Source organism: Amblyomma americanum, chromosome 1, assembly GCF_052857255.1.
Source record: "Amblyomma americanum isolate KBUSLIRL-KWMA chromosome 1, ASM5285725v1, whole genome shotgun sequence".
NCBI classification, from domain to species: domain Eukaryota; kingdom Metazoa; phylum Arthropoda; class Arachnida; order Ixodida; family Ixodidae; genus Amblyomma; species Amblyomma americanum.
Window position 1 is genome coordinate 242971743 of NC_135497.1, and position 26018 is coordinate 242997760.

Consider the following 26018-nt stretch of genomic DNA (forward strand, 5'->3'; position numbering starts at 1 on the left):
GGCAGGTATGTGAAGTGTATGATTAATACTGCAACACCTACACCAGAATCTGCTCCTGTCACAGCAACCTTATGGTCACTGTTCGGTAGCTCAGCCTGATAATGTGTGATTAATTCTTGCCCTTAACGAAATGATGCACGCAAAATGCAGAAGGCATCCACATGCCGAACGATGGGAGAGCATATTTAAGAGCTCCATTTCACTGCAATAATTCAAAGCCCTCAACTATGGTGCCTTTTTCTTTCCCGTTTTAACTCCTTCCCTCATACTGCATGAAAGGTATCCATTCAAAGTGATACACGAACTGTGCTTTCCTTTTTGCTCATAGCTAATTTATGTGTGCATGTGCTGAAGTGCACTATGAAATAAGGTATATGCAGCGCTTGAAGGTAGGGTGGCATATCAATTACTTCAATAGGTACTGAAGTCTTAACATCAGCGTTAGCGCCAAACGGGCCTAAAAAACGTGGAAGCCACCAGGAGTGTTTACTTTGACAACATTCATTTCGCATTGTAGGAGTGCACTTGTGAAAACCTCGGACAAGGGCAGCTCAGTGAAAGGTCCAATCTTTTGTATTGCAATGAAAAAAATGCATGAGTGCATGGCAACTGAAATGCAGTGGAATGCTATTTATTTTCAGTTCACATGCAGATGCACCTGTTCAAGGTGAGTGAAAGACCATTGTATTTGAGAGGTGCCTGTGAGAGCGAGTGGGCACCTGCTGCCATCCCTGCCGCAGTCACTTCACTGTGGAGGGCACACTGCTCACGGTGCAGGCTGTGTGTGCACTAGGCCATAGTTACACCTGGGAGAGCCAGCCACATGTGGGTGATACGGCAGCCGGCATCCTTCTACTGGCTGCGGCGATATTGTTCTCCAGATGCCCGGTGACTGCATCACTGCATTGTTTGAGGTCCATTAATGTGCAGACCATCTGCGAGAGAAAATTCTACAATTATCAGCGGGCCTACTTGCTGCCCGCTGTAAAGAAGGTAACGGCTGCATGCTGTACCAAGCTGTGTGCAACTTCATAGCCCGGCACAAGCACCAGTTTCATCAGAGAAAGAAAACATACAAAAGCAATAAATCAGTCAGTAATGATGCAGGCCTAGTTAATTTGTTTTCTGGAAGGAATTCGATGCAAGTAGTATCGTACAGTTCTAAGGATGCATGACTGTGTATAGCTGCAAGTGAAGCTTCACATGGGCAGGTGCTATTTATCTATTAAAGTTAGTATGGCAGACCATTTTTCAAATCAAAATACGCGTTGGAGCTGGCACTATGAACCTTGGCTTGTGGCTGTCAGATTCTGATGCTGTACACTGTTTTGAGATTTGATACGTCCTTCTTTTATTGTTGCATCAATGCGAAAACATGTTTTCTTTGCATGATTTAATGATTCACAATTTGGCACGGAAGTTAGAAAAGATATCGCATTTATTGCTCCTTACAGCTGCCTTTTCAAGCATTATTTACCAGAATATAGCCATGACTAAGGCCCCTAACTTTCTCCGGTAGCAAATTGAAAATTCTCCTAACTGAGAACAAAGAATTGTGATTTTCTGCGGGAAGTATCAAATAATGCTGCAGAATACATACTACAGTGCGAGTTGTTTTCAAGCTTTTCATGGTAGCTAAAGTGACCTTCGTCATGAGGCTTGAAAGGAGCTTTTTGCCGGCCTTGGGGCAATGGACCATGCGCAAGTGCAGAAAAGGCGGCTATGGATGAAGAAAGAAGGTAGTGTGGGTCGCTGCGAAAGAGAAGGCACTAAATGAGTTGAGCAGAGTAGGAGAAGAAAGGGCAAACAGGCGCCAGAGTGGGCAGCTTTCAAAACCGAGTAGCGGCAGCAAGGCAGTGATGTCCACTGCTGCCGCATCAGCGGCGGCTGCATGTCTTATATGTATTGCAGGCTTCACTTCCCTCTATTGTGGCATGCGCATCTTAATAATCACCTCTTTAGTAGCGTGCCATCTGCATTTTTGGGGGCTCTCGGCTATGGTTGGCCAGCCGTGACATCACAAGGTCACGTGACATAAAATGCAATGGGCGGACGCGAGTTTGAACCATTAAAGGCTATCGCCTTAATAAGATAAATCAGTGATTTTTTTTTATCGTACTGCCATTCCCGCTGGTCTACTGTCAAAACAATAGCACTAAACAGAGAATGTGGCTGCTAACAAATTCTACAAAAATGCATGTCTGTGATTTTTCATGGAATTCCAACAAACCAGGGGCCTTAGCCATGACTGTGAAACTCTAAAATATGGAGTCTATATCATGTACTGAAATATGGGGCTCATGTATGTCCCACAAGTGAGCTGTTTATTGATTGAGGAACGAAATGAAAAGTATGTGTTGTCTTGCATACAGTTTTTTCAGGAGCAGCAGGCAACGCTGGCAGAAGAACTGCAAGGCGTACAACTTGAACTGGCTGGTGACGGTCGCTGTGACTCACCAGGGTGCAGCGCCAAATACCTGACGTACAGCCTGCTCGCCGTGAAAGTCAGCAAAATTGTCTGCACGGAACAAGTTGTGGTTAAAGAGGCGAGTTTTCATACCTGCGAGCAAAGAGCAATGCAATCATGTCACAATGTTGACACAAAGATTGATCACCTGGCTTGTTTGTAAAAGGCCCTTGGTTTAAATTCCACTGCCACCGCAAAGAAGAATTTGGGCTACATTAGAAAAATGCATTCCATTCAGTTAAAATATCAGCAGTCATGCAAGCTATGCATAACAAGGAAATAAAAGAGGCATATGTAAAGGTTTCAGAAGAGGCCTACAGACTGCACAGTAATCATGCTCCTTTACACGAAAAGTTCAAACAGTAATCAGAAACATACACGCTGACAAAATTCTTGCACTGCTCACTGCATGTTTACATGAGGAATGAAAACTTGTTATAAAAGCTAATGAACAGCACCCTGGCAACCTTTGATTTGCTAATGACAGTGCTCTGTACGTAATTCAGGGGAGGTACTGCAGTGCGCAACAGAGGACGTGAACATGTCAAGGGCAATGGTACGACTGAAAGTGAAAGGGAAAGACAGTTTAAAGTAAGTAGCGAGGTATCAGAAGTAGAAAATACATCTGTCTTGGTTAAGTAGCAACTATTCACCAGGCACACAAGAAGGAAGCCACCATGGAAGTTATATAACTATAGGGCACTTGAAAGACCCCTCAAGTAAAACCGCACCTTACTAATATTCCACAAATGAAGCCGAGATGAAGAGGAGGAAATGGTAGAGAACAGATAACTGACAGTCCGTTAGCATAACGAACAGGATTCCAAGAGGAGACAAACACAGCAGGGTGAAACAGAGTCAAAGAAGCAGGTGACATGGGGAAATTCGCAAGCCGCAGCTGGCACTGGACAGGGTTAGTTGGAAGTAATGGACACAGCTGAGCTGATAATTGTAAGGAATGAAAGAAGCTGCTCAATGAATCAGCATGTTTTAATTTTTTGTTTCTTTCACAGTCACGTGCAGTGCCAAACAGTGTGGAGATGGAAAAGGAAGGGCTCAGAAAGTGCCTGGAGACCCTTGAGAATGCAGGTGTCACCGTATGTTCTCTGACCACAGGTAACACTCCCGGGTTCTGTACATTGCTAAGGCATGAAAAGGCGATGTGTCATGTTTTGCTAATACCCCTGTCACATGGGCACTTCCAACTGGCCAGTGAGTTCAGACGCGATGGCCACATGGCAGTGACGAAGCTGCGCAGAAACCAGCAAGCCATGCTGGGTGTGGAATATTGCAGTTGCACAGTCGATGATCGCCAGTGTCATCTGTGAAGCAGCTTGTCTGCTTGCCATAGCTGGTGGGATGATGCACTAGAGGCCCTGCACGAAGTCAATCAGTTCTCGCCCAGAGCCTGCCACCAAGATTGTCAATAGCCACTGAGCTGTAAAAAATTGTACCGCTGCCACACAAGCTCGAACACTGCTGGAAGATTCCATTTTTCCCCACAAAGCTGCTGTAGCACCACTGTCACCACCAATATTTGTTGGCTTCCAAACAATCAGCATGGAAATTTTTTACCTTGAAAAGGCTGAAACTGAAATTTTTAATTTTACAGCAAGAATTTTTCCAAAGATGAGAACTGCTTTCAGCGAGCTGTAGTAGTATTTATGCAATTTCGAGCAAGCCAATTTGGATGTTTTTATATGCCTGGAAACAATGACCTTATGTTAGCTGCAGTGTTTTGTGGGTGCCCAATTTTTTTCTCTGCAAAATAAGCTGTATTTTTTAACTGCAGTAAAATTTCACTGCTTTTAATACTATGAATTCATTCATTTGAGCCTGGCTGTGGGTTCCCACCACTGCTCAAAGGCCTTTCAAATCTCACCACAGTTCTCCGCTCCTCTGTTCATTCAGTGGCCATTACAGCTGCCCATGTAGCAGCGTCAAATAGGCCTTTGGGTTGATAGACCATCAGTTAAGGGGGTTTCAAAATGGCACTCTGACTGGGATATGCATAAGTCCTGTTGTTGTGCTGCTTCTGCAGACAAATATTTTTCTCAGCAATTGCAGTGCCTTGCTTGTTATTGTTGTCCATTTTCATACAGACATCCCAGTGTCAGGCTTTTCTGCCGGGTGGAGAAGCCAGGCATCAAGCATTGGTTTGATGTATGGCATGTTGCTAAAGGTAATTAAGGCACCGTGTTGTTAGCGCGAGGCCCAGGATAAAAGGCTGTTTTGCAGTAGTCACGCTTCGCTTTCTTCCGCCTTGAAGGACATGATGTGAAACATTAATGGGTCAAACTCGTTAAAACATTAAGTTGGGCTAGTTGGCGTTTGCTTGCTGGAAGCAGGTGTCCCCGGCATGTTTGTTGTAGATGTAGTGCGTGCTTTCAAACCGCTTACAAAATGCTTCCAGCAAGTTAATGGGTCGTGTCAATGGTTCCTCTTGCCCATGGAGACGTGCAACTTGTTTCCGCATTATGTGAAAGACCACACTACATACATGTAAAGGCCTCTTTTAACCAAGCAGTACAAATGTGAATTCATGGCCTAGGGGTAGCGTATCTGATTTTCAACCTGTCGGTCAGGGGTTCGATTCCCAACTAATTATTCCAATTTTCTTTTCAGCCCAATTACGCTCCTTTGTAGACTTACATGCTATAATGGCATTTGAGACATGTGGCAATGCTTGAATGACACTGTATTTAATGTTTCAATCAATTTCAATTCCACACCTCCACGTGTGACGTCATGACCTCTTGCCTGACACGAAGTTTCTCTACAGAACGCCGATGGACTATGCCAGGCTTCCATTATTTTATTAAGGTTCCTTCAAAACAGCACACAAGAAATGGGCATTTAAACTTTATTCAGTGGAGCACAGCAACAAAATACATCGTAAACTTACAATATTGCACAGTTGCACCCACACAGTTTGTAATATTGGCTGACCTGCCAGAAGCTTCTATAGCAGCAGAAAAGCCACAGTAACAAAAGCTAAAGGTCTAGTGGAACATATGATTAGGACATCAAAGCAAAAAAGACAACAAAAAAATTCACTTTATGTTGAGGAAAATTTGAAATAATGTGAAGGAAACCCGACTTCCAAAAAACTGATGCAAAGCAATAAAAATTATGAGTTGAGTAGAATGAACTCTTTCTAAAGGGCAGCAGATACAGCATTCATGCCTATGTCACCTCTTACCTGTTGCATTAGTGCCAGCTCAAAAATTTCCCTGGCCAACTTCTCCTTGGCACTTTTAATGTGTTCTATGGCTCGAATTGGGCAACGCAACCCGCAAAGCAACCACAGCCAATGCACACAGAACATTCTTTACATTGTAAAAAGGTTTCGCCGCTGTATTTCAATTGTAAAGGCACTGGGGCTACACAGCTTGCAGGGCGCCCTGAAAACGATGTGCTGATCCAGGCTTTTCTGCCACCATAATTAATGGGGAGAGAGTCAGTGGGCATAAGGAAAACCATAACCTTTCTTTATTTTTTTCAATGCACTGGTAACAATGAGCATAATCTGTGCTCCTTTAACAGGCACTCTAGAACCACCATGAGCACTAATACAAGGAAACTTGCTTTCTTGAGAATTGCACAAGCACACCACAGCTGAATAAGTTCATTGGTTCCAACTGGAATTTTTCCATTTGGGAACAGTTAGGTTTTCGGAAACCAATTGGACGTGCTTCCAATTGGTTCCAACTGGTTTCAGTGGCATCAAAAAACAATTGGTTCCAACCGAAACCAATAAATTTTCTCCCAGGACCATTGGGGAACATTCTACCTTGTGCCAACATTTTACAGGGAAACTGATATTATGAGAATTGCACACTGTTAGGGAAGTGAAGCTAAACAACCATCACAAAAGCATTGCACACAAGCAACATAAGCTCAGTATATATCCACAGAACACACTTTTGCTTCCTCCTGCTGGAGCCAGTGACGCTTGTCCATTGAGCAAAATTATTTCATTTACTCACACCTGCGGTGGTAGTGGAAATGATGAAAACAATTCAGCAGGTAAAGCTGCTAATATCTTTTCAGCAAAAACCTCTTTAGTTCACTGCTGTATGTCAATAATATGCAACATGTAGCTGTGACACCGGCCACCTGAAACCGGTGCAGCCCATTGCAATGTCCAATTGAAATCTCATGAACCAATTGGATTTATAAAGTTGGACAAGCTGCAGCCAAGTGGAACCCAGTAACTCCAATTGGTTCCAGTTATTGCCAATTGGCATGACCAGTTGGACAAGCTGCTACCAATTAGAACCCAGTAACTCTAATTGGTTCCAGTTAATGCGACTTCTCAAGACCAGTTGGACAAGCTGTCGCCAATTGGAACCCAGTAACTCCAATTGGTTCCACTAAATATTAGCTGGAATTCCAATTGGAACAAATGGACTTTTTCAGCTGGGACGTTTCCCTGTATAGCTGCTCGCAGAAACTGGGCACTGCCTGTCAAAGATACTGTCCCGACACCTCATCGAAACCCACCAGTACCACAGCTGCTAAACAGTATGGGATGAAATTTCAGTTTTAGACACCCTGCAAGCACCTCAGCCTCTGTGCACATTACAAATGAGGAAGACATGAAACATGTCTATGATCCATTGCAGTGGCTTTAGATATCAGCTGTTAAAACCCAAGACCATGGGATCAAATTCCATGCGCGCTGGCTGCATTCCAATGGACGTAAAAAAGGAAAATGCCACTGTGCTCTGCAATACCAGTGTACACCACACAATACACCACAGTCCTAGCTGTCTTTGCACAGAATGAAACACATTTGCATGTTGTCTGCACAAAAGCCATAATTCACAATCCCTGAACAGTTGATGTGTTTACACAAGAAAAACCAGTCATTGCCTCTAAAACCAGTGTAAGACACCATGCAGCAAAATGTATGATTGTTGTCCACAGCAGAAAAGTATTGCAGTCACTGGACAAGCTAAAGTTTACCGGCAAAATTCTTGATACATCAATAATGCAGAAGCCAGGAAGCCGCATGTATATCAGTGTATAATACCCTCCTCCTCACAAAAAATTAGACACCCAGGATGCTATCTCCTGGCATCAGATCCAAACGAACACTGCCCCTAATTTCCACAAACTTCACCTCATGCACCCAACACTATACCCTGACACATGGCCATGGTGCCAGGCGCGCCCAACACTCTTCCATATTTTGTGGGGATGCGGGGCGAAACCGAACCACTCACAGACGCAGTACACGTCATTTGAGCATTGGGAGGTGATGCTGACGAGCGATCGTACCGAGGACCAAAGAGCCCTCATAAAACAGGTCCACCTGACAGCTCAAGCCAGTGGAGCCCTGCAATGAGGACCCCACCTACAAGCCTCAAGAAACATTCCTCTGATTTTAACCTTCAGAGTTTACCTGCCCACCCACTGCTGCGTTTCATGCAAAAGAAAAAAGATTATGCTTCTCAAGTGCTGGCAATTTCTGCTGCTTCAAGTTATTTTGAGCTTTTCTTATGATGAATAGGGACTATTGTTGAGTTTTTCAGTAGGTTATCTGTTTACTTGTGAAATGTGCTGTGTGATACGTAGGTATCAATCATATCACATTCCTGCTCTTAAGGAAGCTTCTCGGCATGTGCAGTCATTCCCTGAGAAGGATGTTTCCAACAAGCATTCCGTTTTGAGCACTTCACTTATCCCATCTTGTTCTCAGTCTGTCTGTCTGTGTTATGTTTTTCCCATGTTTCATCAACAGGTACAAAACATTCACTTTCCTAAATACATTCCAAAGCAAGTTTTAAATGCTTCATTGTACTGCTTTATCACACGCAGAAAGGTGGCTTTTATGTGACAGTACCTGAGCAAATCTTCAAAGCAGCCCAACCTACTAAGTGCTAAAAATTACAGCCAGGCATAAAAAGGAAAATCACCTTATGCAGATGTACAACCATGACACACTGAGCACTCTGACGTTATCATTAATATTCTTCCCGCTCTACCAAATATACTCACTGCAATATGACAAGAAGTAGATGCCAGCAGCAAAGGGTCTCTGATGGTTCTAGCACACATGTGCAGGCTCCTTTCAAGAAGTTTGGTACTACTGGAATACTTAATGAAGAGTGTTTGGTGTCAAGACGGCTCATGCACCAATTTCAATGCATATTCATTCACGTTATGCGAGAACCTGCTAGAGCAGGAAATTTTTCAGGCTTATTCTTATGCATCTAGCTAATGTGTTCTTCACACGTCAAAGGGAAACTTAAACAGTGTCTACCAAGTACCAAGATAAAAAAAAATACCGATAGGTATTGCATCACCGATCACCTTTGCACAAAAATTTTTAGCCCAGCGCATCAAGCACCAGAGATAACTATGATTAAAAACAGCCTTCGCATTTTCCCTTTCAACTCATACAGCAAACAGAGCGAGAAAAAATAAAGATACAGTTTAGCACCCCACTCTGTCTATGAAACCGTTACACAGGCGAACAGCCTCAGTTGTTTACTTGACTTTTTTTTTTTTTGCCGCTCACTCTCCTGCCATGTCTGTACAATACAGGAGGGTATGGAAAGGGAGATACCACAATTTCTAGCTGGCCATTCACCTCGCCTTCCGTGCTGAGTGTTTATGCAAGCCAATGACAGCTCATTATTCCTGATGTCACGTGCACTGCATCATGTAGCGTGCAGGGATTCAAGTGAAAGCCTGGCACTGCAGGTAGCTCTTAGGCGCAAAAGCGGGAATTTGAAAAAAAAAATGTGCAAATTATTGGCTCACTTCTGAGGACTTGTAGGCGGCATGCACACCAAGTGACATTTACTCTACACAATGCATGCATTTCACAGTCACTTTCTGAACTGCTTTTCAGGGACCCTTCGTTGAACTTCAGCTCATGCTCAAGCTAAGTGGCTGCTTGGAGTGAATGTAGAAACAAATTGCTGTAGATATGCTAATTTTATTACCGGAAAATGTAATAGGTAATTTACAAAATATTAACAGGCGTTTCCCTACATTATATACAAACAAATTAAAAAAGGATGCCATTACACACTCATAAGATATTTGCCAAATTGGAAAGATGACCAATTAAATCAGAAGAAATGTCTCTGGCACCCGATAAAAGCTTACGAGCCCAAACAAACCTATCACTCATATAAAGGAGGGGGCATGTTTGTGCATAAAAATGCGCTTAGAGCCTTCCAGTTATATGTACAGAAGGCAGGGGTTCGAGCAAAAGCGGATTCTCATGAAAGCACACTAAGCATGTTTACAGGGCAACTCTGGAGGTTTTTTCAATGCTTTGAGTTACTTATCAAAACACATTCCTAAAGGCTACCTCTTTGGCATAAGAAACCGAATTTCGAAATACCAATAAGAACTATTTTAAAAGAAATAAACAGCAAACCAAAAGCAAAACTTAGGTTCATGGCCAGGGACAATCCTCCACTTGACACAGCGGTGACCTCACAGACATTATTGGAAAAACGTTGAATGGCTGAAATGACGACAGCATTCATAAAATTCTTCAGACAACCTTATACTAGCCTAAAAGTTTGATCTTGATGTGTAGTGGGCAGTAACATGTGATTTACGTTCGCGACATTGCAAATGCACTGTTACTCGCAGAAATCGTCTGAACTGAGGCCATGGAAATAGAAAACTCTAAAATCGATTTGCACAAGAATGAATTCCCACACAGCTGCCAAGCTTGGCACAAATGATCAGGATGCAGAGGAATACCTACACTAAAAGCATCAGAATACATGAATCTCGAAAACCCCTCAAAGTCGCCCTTTGTAAACTGTACAGTTTAATGTCCCAAAGCAACACAAAAGCTGTGACAAACACAGTTTGGCATACCTCAGCAGAGAGTGAAAAATCATTCCTTCAGCTTTCAGCACAATTGGTAACTGCATTGACAAGAACACTAAACAGGTTATCAGCTAAACTATCAAAGTGCACCTAAGCACTAGGTGTAGCACTCTGCCACTGTTTTGTAATTCAATAAAGTACCAAGCTTTTCTAGTTCAGCAATGTAGCATGTGGTGAATATTGATTAGATTTGATTACGAAGGAGAATGCTTGCATGCATTTTTGAAACTGCCTCAGTAGAGCCAGAGTCCTTCAATAGCGCTTTATGGTCATGAAACTTCTCCATAAATCTAATGGAACAGCTTGGTGCACTGCCCAAAGTGGCAGCACAGCAGCGCTAATGTCGATCGAGGAGCATGTTTTGGTAAGCAGCAGAGCGGGTGGCTACCTAGCTGAATAGAAAGTGACGATTTTTGGTGTGTTATTTTCTTGTTGAGGCATTTACAGTGTCGAAGTACTTGAATGCACACCTTTTGTGGACCATCGAATGCTGTCTGTGAATGATGCCTTTACCTTCTGTGACTGGCTGCCGCTCCGGATACAGGAGCAATGGCGACAAAATGTTTCTGCTCTGATGCCGAACTGAGAGAGACGTGGAGATGCGCGATCCCTCAAAAAAGAAATTGGCAGTTTCAACTTCTATCCTGATTTGCGAAACGTGTGTGTTTTTGAGAAACATTGCAATCCCACGAACATCAATGGGCACGAGTTTGTAGTGAATGGGGATGTCGTGTTGCTGCGATGAAAGCTGCTCAAGCTAAAGCCTGGCGCTCTGCCCAGTTTGTTCGAAAGGCTCCCATGATATTTAACCAAGCACAATCCACGTTCCTGATCATTAAAAAAGCGAGACTGTATCGCATCAGATGCCTCTACAGCAGCAAACGCTTTGAATAATTCGTTCTCGAACTACTCGGGAGGCGCTGCCAGCGCTCGCATGGTCAGACGTGTCTCCGCACGGCTCCGTGTTTCGATGCTGATATCCGAAGAAATCTCGCCCATCTACCAGAGATTGTTTGCATAATCGAACGTCGGAAGTCACCAGGCCCACGAGGATACCAAGTTTTCCGAAAAGTGAGTCCGCATTTCCAAGAAATCACGCATTTACTTCGAGGCCAGAGCTAAGCCTAACCTTGGCGCCAACTCGGGCGCGAGGCTCCGGCAGGTGCGGCGCGGGAGCAGCAGCGACACCCGCGGCGGAAAGGTGCAGCTGCGCGACGCAGTGGCACCCCTAGTGGGAAGAGCAGCAAGTCACCCGTCCGCGAAAATTTGAATCTACGCAACCATGCAAGCAAGTGGTCGAGGGCTGCGCAGTGGACCCGCAAGAGTTCACCGTACCAGGCCAATGGTTCCAATGCAAGGAAAAGAAATATGTTCCACTAGAGAAGACCAAGAAAGAAATTGAGACCGAGAATACAGGCTCAAGCAAGCTGGGAGAAGATTGGCGGCCATGTCAGTCGAAAAACAAGAGACTAGAATACCAGAGGGAGCTGACAAGATCATCATCCGCCCTAGCGGAGGACTCGACAAGCTCCTCAAACGCGGAATCGCATAACTGACCAAAGTCATCATAACGTCAGCGGGTATAAATAGTAACGAAGTAGGCGAGGAAGACGTTGTCATTCCCAACACGAAACAACATTCAATCCTCATCGCCACCACGAGCGGAGAGAGAAAACTGAAATACGCCAGCATGAGCCGAATCAAACTTGGAGAAGAAGAAATCGCGGTTTTCGCCTACGTGGCCACGCCAGATGACTGCGGCAAGGGCGTGGTACACGGCGTCGATGGAGAGTTCACGCAAGAAGACATCATGAGAATGCTAAGACACAAGGCGAACCCCGAAATCATCGGGGCCAGAAGATTAGAAAGGACTCCACGTCAATACTAATTCTTTTCAAAGAAAGCAGAGTACCAAGGACAGTCATCCTAGGATGGGCCTCACCGAGATGCTACCTATACCAGAAGAAATATGAAGTCTGCATGGCCTGTGGCTGACTCGGTCACAGGATCGACGTATGTCCGGACCCAAAAAACGTCAAATGCCGTGGCTGCGGGCAGGAGAACCCTCCCGTAAACCACTCCTGCACGCCGAAATGCCAACTCTGCGGCAGAGACCACATACTCGGAGACAGCAAATGCAAGCTAATACACCGTACACCATATGAAGCCAAGAAAAGATACTGGGAGAAGAAAATGAGAGAAGAGGAGGCCACGACAGGAGCCAGTGACCGATCGCAACAGTCACGGGTGCACCAGAGCCGCCGAGGCGAGCGGCTATACAGCTCGAGACAACTTCTTTCCGAGGCTGGGAGGAAAACAACGACAAACTTCTCGGGGACGGAGCGCCTCCAGAGGAAGAAGCAGATCCAGGGGACGTTCGAGCTCGAGAGACCGGACCTCCAGCCGGACCCGGGGAGGATCAACGGCCTGGGGCGGCGAAAGCAAAAGGGTGAGTTTCGCGAGCAGGGTCTCCCAGAGCGATGGCAACAATAATAAGAAAGATGAGAAAGATGAGGAAATAGAAAAACTAACGAATATCGTTAAAAACATGAGTGATACGATCTCCAGTCTTAAGAGGGAGGTAAAAAATCTAAAAACGGCCCTAACTACGGCAGAGGCTAAGCCAACGGCAGTTGTCAGCACTCTCCAAACAGGTACACCATCCCTGGTAGCACCTAAAGCACAAACCGCACTAAATAACAGCCAGGAGAGCAAAAGTGACATGGTGGTCGAGGATGCCGTCCCGCCCCCATCCAAGCGCAGAATCAGGGAAGAGAGCAACTCAGACCTGACTGCGGACGAAAAGCTAAACAAACTAGGAGCCAAAATGGACAGAAATTTAAAAACTTTTGCAAAGCAAAGGGATAGCAAACTAGAGGATTTTGTTCACCAAATCCAGAACCAAATGCAGAACAATTTCCGTTTAATAACTGAGGCACTTCAGCAGCTGAAGGGGGAAAATGCCGCCATACATGCACGGCTCGCTACAGTTGAGGAGAGCATCTCCAAGCTTAGCAATGGACAGGTCGCCCAGAAGTACCCAAATTTGGCAGTGGAACTGTCGCGGCTACCGACGCAAGTGGCCAGTGCTACAAAGCGCCTTGTCGATGCTCGAGGCAGCCCCGCTAGCAGTTGCGCTGCAAGAGACCACGTCTGTAGATATTGTAAGCATGGGCGTCGGGAAAGATTTTACTGTCTTCGATACCGGCGTGCAACCAAGTCTCTGTTAAAGCAACTAGTATATCAGATTCACTATCTTTAAGAAAGGGACAGAGCTGATCGCGTTTAGGCATTAAGCTTCTGATATTAGAAAATGAAAGGGGCAGCTTCAGGGTGCAGGTGGATGATGCGGGTTGGGGATGCTCGCGCAAGCTGGTTGCATTGCCTAGCTATGGCGAGACTAATGTGACCGAATCACTGGTGCAGTCATACACAATTTTTTTTTGTCCATTCGAATTTTGTCAAATGTCAGTTTATAAGGCATGGATTGTGATTTAGCAAACATTGTCAACTTGCTTCTAGCTTCACGAGTTGTAGCAGAAAAATCCTCACGGATAGCATAACTAGTATCTTTCAATTTGTGCCCATTTGAAAGGATGTTCTGCTTGTCTTTAAAGAACGTTATTTTGGCTATATTCAGTCTGTGCCTATCAGATTTGATTTTGCCAAGTCTATGAACTCTATCAAATTGTGAAGGAGACAAAGATAAGCCTAGGTGCTCTGAACAAACCGCGATAATTTGCTCTTCAGAATCTGCCCAGTTTGCATCTTCCACATCGTCAAAGCCAAAGAAAAGCAAGTTATTTTAACACAACCTGTTTTCAGCATCATCACATCTTGAGTAAATGTTGGAAAGCTGGGAAGAAATGTTTCGAAAGGCATTGTCAGCCAAAAAAGACTCAGGCTTATTGGGTGAGGCTGTTGGTGTTTCAACTGCTGCAAGTCTCAGCATCAGCTGCTGTTTGACTTCATTTTCGGTAGCATCCTGCCTTTCTTTGATTTCATTAGGTATTGTAGCTTGGCCAGCTACAATTCTTTGGACGGTCAGCAAAAGAGTTTCCAGAGTTTGCCTTTCAGTTGCATTCATAGGCCCAGAATTGCTTTCAGTGTCACCCGATAATTCGAGTAGCATACCATAAAAAAGTAAGTAAACGCTTCAGTGCATCAATACACTCTCCAGGGCACGACACCGCAAACAGACAATAATCGCTGCTCTTCACACAGGTGGCGCCTTCCAAATCACTAACCTGCAAAATCCGCAGCGGTAAGATTTCCATGGCGGTCACGGTGCTGTGCCCGAGATGGGTGGTTCCAGGCTTGCTCTTATATGCGTCGCCGATATCGGAGCTAGCAGAAGATCCACGTTGCCAGGTGTAAAAACTGGTGTCGGCCAGGCATGGCCAAGAAGCAGGCGGGAACGATGATCACGCAGCGGCGCCGGATGGCGAAGATATAGCAGAACCCGGGAAACAGCAGCAGCCACATAGGAGCGGGGCCTGCAAAATCCGCAGCAGTAAGATCTCCACGGCGGTCATAGTGCCGTGCCCCACGATTCAGAGCTGTAATGCATACTTGAGCACGTCACCGTTCAGAATGGCCTTATTCGATAGGGTTCGGGGCAGTTCGCTGTGCCTAAGCATAGCACTGCCATCTTAGAAATAGCGGTACCCTGCTGGCAAAATGGCAGAGCTGCGCCTGCCAAAATGGGCCATTTATAAGCTCAAAAGATGAACAAGTGAAAATACCCTCTGCTGCATTAGCATCGGGAGCAGAATCGAATGTACTGTGCTTCCGAAAGTTGAATGCTGTGGCGCCAAGCACAGCAACAGACAGCGCGACATCTTGACGCATTCATCAGCTTCTTGCAGAGGATTAGCCATGCTTTAAACTCTTCATTAAAAACGCATGTCATATAGTGATAAGCGCACCGCAGTATGCACAACATACAGTTAAACTAGTAGTCAGGTCCACTGAACCCAGGCAAGTGACACAAATTCAGCTGTCTGCTAACACAGACTCTGTCAACATTCTTAGACCAATCAATTTCGCAGCTTCCCTTAGCCAGCTGCTAGCTATCATGCCTTCTGCGGACATCGCTGGAACTAACGGCGCAGCAGTCACGCTTTTATACATGTCTCAGGCATGGTGCGCTACGCCTCCGGAAAGAAAGGCAGCGCCGCACACATACCTGCAGGTAAATTTTTTTTTCCCGGCATAAACAAAACAATAATGTGGCCTAGCTGGTGATGGTACTTGGTGAAAAATATATACTGCTTGGCAGGCACAAGGGCAAAGGCACTAAGGTTGGAACGAAAGATGCGGTACTAGACAAGACACGCTTCACTTTCTTGCGTGTTGCGTATGCGTCATGCCTTTTGAGCACTTTAGTTTTCCAGGCAGTAAGCTCTTATTGGCGGTTCTAACACTGCACACCAATCAGATGTTATGACAAAACTGTTTCATTGCACAAGTGTTGAGCTGTGTTCTGAACGGCCTAGCATGCCATATGTCGATGGCATGAATGCCAGGTACTGCAAAGTTGGGAAATCAACCAGTGCTCTTACAGATTCTTGGTTAGTAACTTCTGAGAGTGCTGCCTTCAGTGCAAAGACCTTGCTCTTTTTTCTCCCACATAGCAGTTGTCTCTGATGAGCAGTTTCCGACTTATCGCCTGTAGGTCAATTTTGTAATTACAACTGCATTAATATTTAAGCCATCTGCTTCCATAAGGATTCTTTCAAGGTTGGTGACAGAGGCTGCAGTTTTGAACGGCTGCTTGTGCAGCTTGCTCTAGCCATTCATGACACAGCTAACATATTGACATGAGCCTTTGCCATTATTAGACGATTCGTTGCTAGTTTTCTGCAGTGGAAAACTCCGCACACATTCCCGGTTATTTCATTGTGCATATAGGTTGATGTCGCCAGTCCGTAGAAAATACCGTCACAGTCACCGGGTTACCAAGCATCACGGCAGACATAGTACTGGTCTCAGCCGAGCAGGAAAATGGCATCAACTGAAACGGAATGAGTGATCACTTTAAGACAACATACGCAATAACGGCTCCCTTGAAGACAACATACACAAGGTTTAGGCAAGGATTTCCAGACTTATAAGCCTGCATTGCACAGAGTCGCTCCGGAAGGCAGGGAAAGAGGATCCACGGATGAAATCGGGTAGCGTGCAGTACGCTCCTGGGAGGAATTACATTGTCCATTGCCCATTTACAACGTGCTTGTAATCCTTAATAATATTGTCATCCTCCAAAATGACGCTCACATACCTCATACCTGCAACAGAGCTGTTCTTGAGGCCGACTACTATATCTGCTCCCACCTTTTAATCTGGCTGTCATTGCAAGGTGCCGTGAAAAAATGATGATCGGTGGCTTATTTGGCCACTTATGCAGCCAGGTGCAAAGCAGGATGGAATGTGTAACACTCGCTTGAAGTCATCAAGTGCTCAGATTCCACCAAAAAAGTTTTTGCAATCACAAAGAGCACCATTCAAGCAAAAACTGACCAGCCTGTCATTACTACAGCGAAGGAAACTGCTGCGCTGGCAGACAATGTAGAAAAGCTCAACTACAGTGCCACTGGTTCCCATGACCACCGCTTCAGCAACCCCCTGTGCGGAACTGCGAAACTGACCTTGTCCAAGAACATTGGCCTTTGACTTATCACACACTGCATTGCAGTCATGTGTATATTGTAAGTTAATAAGTGCACAGCACATTTAAGCAATGTTTCGATGTCCCGTTAGGCATGACAAGTCTAAGCAGCAGCCAGACGATCACAGCTGAACAGCGAGCCATTGCACTGCCAGCAGCATTGTTTCTCCATACAAACCTCAAGCGGGATAAGATTACGGAACTCTAACAGATACAGGATCACCGCATCAATTCTGCATAAAATATTAAAGATGAATTACAGTCCAGGCACAAAACTAAGTTTTTCTGGTGCAACCCCACCATAGGGCACCAGCGCCACTGCTCATGGCTCCTCGATCGACGACGGCGCCCCTAGCGGCCACTTTTGCCCACAAACCAAATTTCAGCGAGAGTTTCATGAGCATTTGGAGTATTGAAAGATCTTGGTACAACCATCAAAAAGTCAGTTCTCCATTTTTAGTTGCTGGTGTCATAACACACTTAACCTAAAAAAGATTAATTTTATCCATTATGTTGCACGATAGACTACAGGGAAGAAACAACATGACAGGAAGCTGTGTTTCTTCCCTGTCAGTCTTGTGTTCAAATAGTGCATCGTCACCAATGCCTCTGGCTTATTTCATATACAGCTGTACCTCGTTAATAAAGATTGACACTTTGGTTCCTCAGCAAAACTGCTATAAAGTGTGTCGTCCATAACAAATCATAGAAATAAATGATCAGAAATAAAAAAAATCTGTTCATAATTAAGTTCTGTTTCTCAGCACAGTGGTAGTCAGTGAAGTGGATATTAGGCGAAACTTCAGGAGTTCGAAGATCATTGTTCTGGTCGCCATTACCTTTTAAATATTTCGCCGCAGTTTGAAGACCCCAGTGCCATGCACATACATGATGGCGTTACATGGAGCAATGGTATATCTTCTAGAACTCTTCGCATCCCATAAACCACTCATATTAGTCGCTGGCAGCTGTTGAAAGCGGCTTCTCTTCACATCAATTCGTGAAACATGAAAGAAGAAAAAAAAATAAACAAATAATAAGACCATCATGCACTTTCATGCTACCGTTCGCTGCTGTCTTGCTTTCAAAATACAGGAAAGGAAACATCTGGTCGGGGCAGGTAGATTTGGTTTTCTCGCAGTCGTTATTAATGCAACAGAAATACATGGACCCCAATGGGCTTTGTGCATTTTCGCCCTGAACACTGTCCGGACAGAGAGTTTCCATATTAGTGAGGCATATATGCATTGAAAAAGTTTGTTCCCCAAAAAATTGTCCGCAATTTGAGACGTCCGTATTAACGGGGCGTCATATTAACGAGGCACAACTGTAGTCAAACATTAAACAGCTGATTTCATTTATTGTTGTAACCGGTCAGCGGCTATTTTTTAAAGTTGTATGCTACTATAGTGTAGAAAGCACAGATGCTATTAATCACAGCTTGCACTCACTGTTTCCAATCTAGCACCAAGTAAAAACAAGGGATAAGAGAGGCCTTTCTATGTGTAGAGGCAACACATGCAGGTATAGGGGGTAGTATTCATGTGATGTCACGGGCATCATTTTGTGGTCCAGGGTGCAGCTTCAGTAGTAGCAGGAGGCAATAATTTCATCAGACACGTGCAGGGCCTATCGCAGTGCTTCACAGATAACGAAATGGTGGCCGCTGTGACGTCTGTGAATACTCTGCAGAGTCTACATGACCAATGAAATGATGACTTCGGGGGAAAGCAATATAAAGCCATAAAAAGCCCTAAAAATGAAAGAAAAAGTTTTTTTACACGTATCACTATACAGTGTCTGCATCACCTGTAGCGGCACCACTGAGGTCTCCTTAGGAAGAGAATTTGGAACTTCAGGCGGGCCAGTCACCACAGCCATAGCGTGGCTCTCCGTTGTCACTGCAATTATGGCCAAAATGCACGTGCATGATTCTCTGTTCTAGTATGTCCAACACAGTTACTTTTGTGGTGAAGCCATGTAGAATCATACTGCATGAGTGGATGCGTACCGAGCATATCAGTTTGCAGGAATGATATCTTGTCCATACGCGCCAAGCGCTTGATGCAGGCTAGTGTACAGAGACTTGCTAAGACAAGAAGCCGATTTTAGTACGCTACCTCTTATTACTGCAGAATGATGCCAGCATGTGTTTACCCCACTAGCAATCTTTCTGGCTTGTTTACCACTTGGAGCATTTTCCCTTGTTTACACAAAGTACAGATATTAAGTGTGTTGAGGCAGTGGTATCACACACATGTGATTGACTGACGCTGATGCAGGCTTGTGGAAAGCAGTGATAATGAAACTGGGAAAAACAAATGCATTTAATATTAGCAAGCAAAATTAATTGCCAATATTCGTGGTGAGTAAGCATGTATGTGTTGCTGAACTAAAATGAAACATCTTTTGTTTTCCTGTACTGCCACTTGGACATCGACTGAAAGAGCCGCGACAGATCCTAATGATTATTTCAATCTATCCGAAGCTTGCTGAGTCTTGCTCCCACATTGTGAAAAGCTAAATATTCGAGTAACACATTTTGATGAGCACTTTTTGATAGTTGGTTCATGATCTTTGAAAAACAACATACCAAAAGGGTGAGAAAAAAAAGAGAGGTGTCTAGACGACTTTAACAAGCTATAAAACTGGCTAAAGTGAGAAGCAGAGTAGTAAAAACAAAAGAAGCGCTTAGGCACAGATTATCTTCCCACACCAATGGTCCAAGATATCGCGATTCTCGATACTTATAAAAGCACGCCTGTATTCAGTTATAGTTGGAAGTTGCTGCTGGTGTGTCGTGTTTGTTCTCCCTCCATCTTCGTCTCTTGAGCGCACAGTTGTTTTTCAAAGATAAATATTCAAATTCCTTCCAACACCAATTTATCTCTCGTGAACAGTACAATCAGTCTGATGAAAAGGTACACAGCAGACCCGGATAATAAAATTGCATTTCATTTGCCCATGTGCTCCTTTCTTCCCTGACATGCACACATTTCAAACATCCATTCATTAAACAGTGTAGTGGCTCTGCGGGACAAGTGACTAAAGTCATAGGAGACAAGCCCGTTGTTGAAAATATGCTAAGCTGTCCAGAGCAGACCTTTCTTTTAATAATGCAACAGCATTTAGACTGTCGTCTCACAAAAATTTCCAGCTTCTCTGTCATGAAATTCCTCGACTGGTCAAGAAAAGTCACATGGCCTTGTGACATCATCATAACTTGCCCACCATGGCAGATAAATTAATAACTGGTCGAGAGAAGCCATGTGGCCTTGCGACGCCATCACAACCTGGCAACTGGGTTTTGAACTACCTGCTCCCCGTGGCAGTGGCAATGAATTTAACTGAAATAAATTCAATGCAATTGCCACCTCCCCACCGTGGCACTGCACATGAGCCTTACAGGAGCTTAGGAAGAGCAACCCGGGTCTCACAAGGCCCACTGGTGGCTGTGTTTGAAACAGCCACATGCTGGGACCGTGGCACGTCGCTTAGCCACTGCACCAGTAGTGGCATGAAGACTCCCTGCGATCTATGAATGCGACTGAGAAGGTAATGATGTCATCAACTCTATGTGACCAGCAGTGGACCAATAAAAGGGCATTGCCCAATTTTTTGAAGTTGGCAAAAATTTGAATGATGGGCCAGCCCCAAAATTTCTAAAGGACCCCCAAAATTTCGGAAGTAGGGCTACCCCAGAAAATGAATTAAGGTGGATTAGTGGGCCAGATTAGTATAATCCCATATGATAATCAAATGGAAGGTACTCTGACATTCTAGAAGGTGATTTAAGGGCAACGGATCTGGTTCCAACCATAGTTTTGGCGGGAAATCTATGTAAAGACTGTAGGAGGCAACCTAAATACTATCAAATTTTCTTCTTTAAGAATGTGGTTAAGAAGACTCCCAAGTTTTTGTTTGCATTTACATAGAGTGCAGATTTGTTTCACGTGGCTCACGATCAAAATCCACCCAAGGTATAGGATAGAAAATTCAGTCCAGTAAGTACCATTCCATGCAGCACAAACATGTATTAACAAAACAAAAGAAGCAAAATAAGTCTAGAAATTTAGTTTTGTTAGTAAACCTCTTGCGGAGCAGCATGAGAATGCAAAGGCTACAGACACCATGGCCCTATTGTTCAGGCTTCTTGAGATATCATCACCAATTGCCGTAGGATGACCCAGGCACAAACTGTGCATTTAAAGAAATACAAGTAAACAGTCTTACACACCTGTAATACAAGAAGTACAATGAGCATTGTGCCGATGTGTCCGTGCCTGAATTGTCCTCAGCAATGGTTCGGCCAGGGCCAGAAGGTCAGCTTTTATAAGCCCCACCGCATCAGTGTGCTACAGCCGGAGAGCTGGAACATATGCACGTGCGTCGATGCAGCAGGCACTGGGCCCGCTATGATGAGGTAGGCAGAAGCCAGCAAGTTGCTTCGGCAATCGTTGGCACGTGTTGATGAACCGGGAAGCCGCAACAGTGGTCCAGAAAGTCAGGGCCTGCTGTAATACGAGGAGTATGATGAGCGTTGTGCCGATGTGTCCATTCCTGAATCATCCTTATCAATTTGCCTTTTTCAAATTTTAGACGATTTCAATGACTAATTAAGAATTACTGGCCCATTCTAGATGTATAAATTTTGAACAGAGATATTAAAAGAACGGATTAATAGTGAGAAATTTCAACCTCAGGTTCCTACTCCTTGTCGTAAACGTTGCCCTTATTGGAATGCCTTACTTTATCAGCAATGTGTGCAATTTTTTTACCGTAAAACTGTAAGAGCCAAAAAATATGTTTGCATTGCTTCCATTGGGAAAGTCTGCATACAATTATTTAAAAAATATTCAGGTTGCACAAAATTTTAGTTTACTTTCTGCAGAGATCCCAACTATATAGTGATTTTGAAAAATCGCCATTTTCCACCTATAGGGCGATATGACTTTTTCCCCATAAATTAAAGCATTTCCTGCAAAACTACGTATGATTCTTTTGTGTCAACACATTTGCCGTCACATGTAAAAATTTCGTTATAGACAAAAAATGGTGATGGGACCTCGATTACCGTTCTCATCTCAGCACCATACATATCATGAATAGTGGCGATAAGGGGTGTCCCTGTTGTAACTCTCAATGCATGTTCACCTCCTCCATACCATTTAACCCTTCGCACTTTTTTATTGCATTCTAATATCCCTGCATCAGCATCGAGCCCTACTTCCGTTAGAAGGTCCCACAGCAATTTCCGGCTTTCACTGTCATATGCATCTTTCATGTAAAAAAAGAGCCAATTATAGCAGCCTGTTTTGTGTCATAGCTATTTCAATACACTGCGTTACTACCAACAGATTGTTCTCCAAATGTCTGCTCTGCCTAAAACCATTTTGCAGTTTGGCCAGTATTCTATTTTTCTATATCAATATTTGTAGCTGTTTTAATAGTGTGCATTACAAGCCCATATGTAACAGATGTTATCATGATCAGTCTGTATGAGCAATTTTTTTTTCTCCTCTACAAATAGAGAAAGTCGAATTCTGCATACATGGGCATTAATCCGTTAGCTATCGCATCATATCTTTAATGGCGGAGTAGGGCCGCGGTACAGCAGCACTACCTTCACGAAGTTTGCGCGCAGATGAGAAGGGGTGCAGCGGATACGTCGAGCCATGCGGAGGTAGAATTGCCAGCTTAGTGGCATCAGGTTGCATTATGACCCAGCGCGCGGAGACTGCATTCACATAGTTTGCGGCCGGGCTTGTGCCCTCTCACGAGTAAGCAGTCTTAAATGTCTCTGCAGACTTTGATTACACTGCTGCCCATGCTCCCACAGCGCATGGCCGCATAAATCATGTGCGAAAAAACTGTAGAAAACAAGAAAGCTTAAAAATTAGCGTTCATTTTGTGGCTCGCGCAACATATGCACGATTATTTGTAACATTACTTTCATGATAAAGATAACAGCAGCACGTGGAATGATTCCGCGTCAGCTTTTTACTGTCCTACACTTGGGGGTAAAGCCCTGAGCAATCGTTTGTAGCAATTTTTCTGACCAACTAGGCGTAATGCAAAACGACAGGCCGCTCTTTTCGCAAAGCATGCCTTGAAACGTGCACTACCTTTCCAGGCAGGTGCATAGTTGCGCCTCTACGCCTCACCATCACAGCACCGGGTTTTCAATTACTCCCGACTTTCACACGAAGACTGCTGCACTAAGAATGCATCCAAATGTATGATCACGCGCACGCAATAACTTTGCCCATGCTTCCTATTTTTAACAATTTAAAATTTGAGAAGGCGGCGGCCTTTTTCCCGCCCTAGAACAACGCACGCTCAGCAGAACATTTGCAGGCAGAAGCGGCGCGCTGACAACAGTTAGCGAACCTGCGTACTCCTGTGGTCATATATGCATAAGAAAAACAATACGCTTCACCACGACACTTCGCAAACGCATTCGAAAAAGCAATTTGAAACAGCCGTTGATACACGCAGAGACATAACGTGGACGGCTGCATGGACAGCCACCGAAGAAAGAAGCACGGAAACGAAATGACGAACGTTGAACTGTCGAAAGTGTCGTATCAAAAGTACTGCTGGCCCTCTGGCGGCATAAATTCAGTTTCAGTTTCGGTATCTAAAAAATATTTCGCTAACCAAACCACATTCACACGTGAACAGAACGCGTTGAGGGGTGCTTAATTTGAAAGAAGTAATTAGCCTCCCCGTCAAAGATACAATACAGCACAAAAACACTTCGAAGAGACATCAGAGCTGAAATGTATAATCATTTTTTTTTTCATTTAAAAGTTACCTTGTATTGTCCTACATATCGGTTTATTGATTTCTTTGTTCCGCACTCTGTTTCGTCATTTTGCCAACGTCACTTATTAGCCCATACTGTGACCGTCATTCTGCCCATTGGCGTGAGTATATGTGTCAGGGCGTCCTGTGCATGAAAGTGGATGGATACCACTCACGGGCGAATTACCCGAAAGCCTCCTGTCTAGCAGAGGATTAACGCGATTCCACGCCGGGCTTGGATAACGTGGAGCTAAGGTGGCTAGATTGGAAAGGTGTGAAGAGTTAGGAGGCGTTGGAAGAGCGCGGCGCTTTCCGTCGGCCGAGCGTGACCTCTCTGCGCACCGATGCCGCCAGGAGGAATGTGACGCTGCTAGTAGCGGCGCGGTAAGCTCAGCCGCGTCGGCCTTGCGCACCCCGTAGCAGTTATTCAGTTCAGTTCGTTTCGTCGCCTGTATTGGAGTGTCTGTAGCAGCGTTTTCTCGTCCGAGGGCGAGATGCCTTCAACAACAAAAAAGAAGACGGAGCGTTGGTCCTTTGCGCCTGGGTGCGGCACGGGATACAAAAAAAAAAACACTTTCTGTTCCGTGCCCCTGTCTCCCAGGGAATGTTTGCCAAGCGGTCTCGAGCGATCCCAAGTGCCAAGGCCGTCAGTATCATTTTACAGCCTTGTCACCATCCTTGAAAACGAACTTGCACATGCGTTCAGCCGAACGCGCTTGCATGTCGAAGCTGCGGAAGAGGTATTCTACAGTCAATTAGTGATATGAGCCAAAAATTAGTCGTTTTTAGCGTTCTGTTGCGCTGACAGCATCAGTTGTACGTTTTTATTGCCTCACAAGAATTTTTTTTTCCTTAAGGGTATAAATCAGGAGGATAGTGAGAAGAAACGGAAACCACTGAAGCTTTGCGTGTTGTAGATCAAATTCTGAAAAATTTTCGCCCTCACTTGTAAATAAACGATTTCATGGCCAGATGTGCTGCTTCATTGCTTACATGAGCGTCAAGATGACATACATGCTACAGGTTCGCAAGCGGCAACAAAAACCGATTTGTGCGTTGGGGCGCCTGGTTTGTGCTTTTGGGCGCCTTCATCCTACCCGCCTCGGTGGCTACTAATGGTTAGGGTGCTCAGCTACTTATCCGGTACCCGCGGGTTCGAACCCGACCGCGGCGGCAGCGTTTCGATGGAGGCGAAACGCTAAGGCGCCCAGGTGCTGCGCGATGTCAGTGCACGTTAAAGATACCCAGGTGGTCGAAATTATTTCGGAGCCCTCCACTGCGGCCACTCTTCATTTCTTCTCTTAGTCCCTCCTTTATAATTCTTTCCCTTACAGCGCGGTTCAGGTGTCCGCCGATATATGTGAGACAGATACTGGGATATTTCCTTTCCCTAAAAACGAGTTTTAATTTTCGCCTTCAGCCAATGCGACTGCAGTTTTGCGGTCATACGGCACGCATTACAACCTGCTCTTCTCGCCTTACGTACGTGTAGTGGCTGCGTTTCGGTGGCGGCGCAACGCAGAGAGTCAGTGCACGTTGAAACCCAGGTCGTTTAAATTATTCCGAAGCCTTCCGCTGCGGCATTAACAGCGTCCCTCACATCCTGGGCAGTGTCTCGAAATGTGCACGCACAAAAAGCGCATCACTTCAGCTATGCAATGCAAACTCAGCTTGTGAAGCAGCATATTTCAAGGGAATAATGATGCGAGTTGACGAAACACTAATTCATGATAAAGATCCATTCTCTGACACTAGTAGAAAACGCGCGATAAGAAAATCGGGCTCATTTTCGCTTCAGTGGTTAAATTTAGCCTACGCGATGCGCTCATTTTGGCTGCGCGCCTTACCGCGCCCCTGCCGTCAGCGCCGCCACACGGCATCGGCGCGCTGTGGGGCCATGTTTCCCCGGCCGGTTTTCACACCTTTCCAATCTAGCCACCCTAGTGGAGCCAAAAAGTCTTTTTTTCCCTTTGTTTCCCTTATGTCTACTTGTGCAGCAGGGTAGGCAGCATGTTGGCATGCTGCTTCACCGACGCTCACACGAGCAGAAAGACGGCGCCCCAGAGTTCGCTGGCTTCCGTCCGGCCACTACGCAGCATTTATTCTCACCGAAAAACAGCGCGCTTACACGGGACACGAGAAAGGAGACACGCACACTCACAGCGCTCGCCAGCGCTCGCCTGCAGGAGTCGCGGGGGCCAAATT

General features: G+C 45.0%; 1 long non-coding RNA gene across 3 annotated transcripts; it reads right to left on the bottom strand.

Moving 5' to 3' along the window:
- Positions 1–749: 749 nt before the first annotated feature.
- On the bottom strand, positions 750–23528 carry LOC144114848 (uncharacterized). Of its 3 annotated transcripts, XR_013311138.1 has the most exons (5): positions 23397–23528; positions 21244–21520; positions 14584–14832; positions 2371–2518; positions 750–935 (listed from the first exon to the last, which is right to left on the bottom strand). It is a non-coding gene; the product is annotated as an uncharacterized LOC144114848 (long non-coding RNA). The 3 variants fall into 3 exon arrangements; XR_013311137.1 differs by lacking the exon at positions 750–935 and having other exon boundaries at positions 1657–2518; XR_013311139.1 differs by lacking the exons at positions 750–935; positions 21244–21520; positions 23397–23528 and adding an exon at positions 18816–18901 and having other exon boundaries at positions 1657–2518.
- Positions 23529–26018: the final 2490 nt, after the last annotated feature.